The sequence below is a fragment of the Ipomoea triloba genome, chromosome 16 (assembly GCF_003576645.1).
Source record: "Ipomoea triloba cultivar NCNSP0323 chromosome 16, ASM357664v1".
Lineage (NCBI taxonomy): Eukaryota > Viridiplantae > Streptophyta > Magnoliopsida > Solanales > Convolvulaceae > Ipomoea > Ipomoea triloba.
The window spans coordinates 10108297-10110539 of record NC_044931.1 but is presented as its reverse complement, the minus strand read 5'-3'; the positions used below and the strand labels follow the sequence as shown (position 1 = coordinate 10110539).

The 2243-nt window shown below is 28.5% G+C and overlaps 1 protein-coding gene across 1 annotated transcript in view; it reads right to left on the bottom strand.

The window, feature by feature from the left end:
- The window catches only part of LOC116007940 (protein TIC 214), a 16468-nt gene that overhangs the window by 2924 nt on the left and 11301 nt on the right, over positions 1-2243 (bottom strand). The window lies entirely within an intron of this gene.

Here is a 2243-nt window from a genome sequence, read left to right as displayed (position 1 = left end):
TTGCACTTAAAAATGGCATTTTTGCTCAATGAAACCTTGGATATCCTTCCTTGATATGCACATTTACCGCCCAATTTGGAGGGCATAGAATATATATGTAGAATTGTAATCGGGAATTGTATGCTCGGAATCGTTTCTTCTTTTTTAATTTTTTAATTTTTAAAAAATATTTTTTTACTAATACTTTGTAAAATTAATTATATTTATGAATGCATTATTAATATCTTACTACCAATTCAACCCGAATGAATTGGTATATCCGTGTCTCTTGGTTGAGTAAATGTTGGGTGTTATTAGTTGGCCGGGTTTGCTTTGTGTATGATCATACTAATAGTAATGGATGTCACGAACAAGAATTTGGCCCTCTAAATTAAAAAAAATTATTTTTGAGAGATAAGGGAAATCTGATCATTTATTTTTGAGAGATAAGGGAAATCTGAGCATAGCCAATATTGATGGCAGGTACTAGGTAAACCCCACCTTATAACCTTAATCAACAAAAGATTATAATGAGATAAACCAACTTAAATTTTTCTCATACTTAAATAGCAACTAGCTATTATTACATTTTGATGGTAGAATGCCAAACTTTCATCATCTTCACACCTAACGGTGGAATAAAGCACATATTGTAATTAACAATTCCAAATAGTATATTGTACACCTCATTATTTTGATACGGACTAGAAAGGATATATTTATAATATTATTTTCAGAAAAAAAAAAAGCTATAAAGAATACTTTTTCTATTACATTAGTTTAGTATTGTATTATCTTTTATAGCATATATATAAACTTATAAAGAATACAATATATATAATTAAACATATTTTAAAATTTCACGAAGAATATATAGAATCTTATATATTTTTTAATATATGCATTTAAGCACAATGGAGGCAGCGACGAATTTAGGCTTAAGTAAGCTCCAAATATGATCATGTGCTTCTTCATGTCTTTATTTATTTTATCTATAATTTTTTTTAAACAATCATTACAATTATATCAAAACAAATAATGAAAATTTAAAAATAACTCTATAATACTAGATTTTCGAAAATCAAGTTATCAAGCTCATTTATATAATTGTATTAACCAAAAATGTCAATAGACCGCTCTCACGTGAAATCGAACTTAGAATCTTGTGATTACTAAATTAATAATCTGACTAACTTGTCTAGAATTGCCCGGCCGCATTATTTTGATTATGGGGACGAAGACACTTGGAATAAAAAGAGAGTATGTGTGTTATGTTTACCTTTTAACCTCAATAAACCTTATTCTTCTATGTTGTCCAGACAACGAATATGGAGAATATACATATACTAATAGTTGGTAAATGGTAATTTATTATAAATAAGTAGTAAAGACACAACTCAATGCTTCAATAGTATGGTGTTATATTTAACCTCCTATATACAAATAATCACAATCACTAAATTCTAAAGTACAATTACAATAATTAAAAAGAATGATATCAATCAACTAATATCATATCACACTGAGACTAATATTGTTAGTATGTGATGTCAGACACTCGTCCTTCCACCTAATAAGTTGCTAAGTTATCGTGATTTACCCATTACTATATATCATGTTAAGCCAGGGTGTTGGGCCCTGCGAGCAAAGGAATTTTACCATTTTGTGAGCAAGACTTTAAGAGTGGCAAATCACTCTCTTATGAATTTTAAAATAACTACACTCCTAGGGCTCAAATTTGATATCTTGATTAAACTAGAAAAGACATATGCCATATTATTTACATTGGGCAATATTTTATTTATTTGTTCTAGTGAGCATATTCGTTGGTCATATTAGAAATATCCATTAACTAGTTGACATTATAATAAGTTGCATGCAATTGTTATCTGTTGTATACTTATTTCTTGGACTAAAAAGAAAGGGGGGGAAAAAAAGATGAAAGTTAAACACAAATGGAGAGGCAAGGTTATGGAACTTGTCTCATAACATTAGGTTAAAAGCCTCATGATTTGAATGATCGATAAAATATATTATCTTTGTCTAATTGTCTCATTTCACATATTTTATTGTTCTTTAATCATTTTTTAAAATATTTATAATTTTTTATATTTTAGTACAACTATTTTTTTCTTGCTTAAAGTATACAGTATCCCACCACGTACTTTGGATCTAATTTTGATTTGACCCTAGTCGTGACAACAGAGTTTGCTTTTTTACTCGGAGAAGTCTTGACGACCCAAGTCTCTTTTAAGTTTTAACAT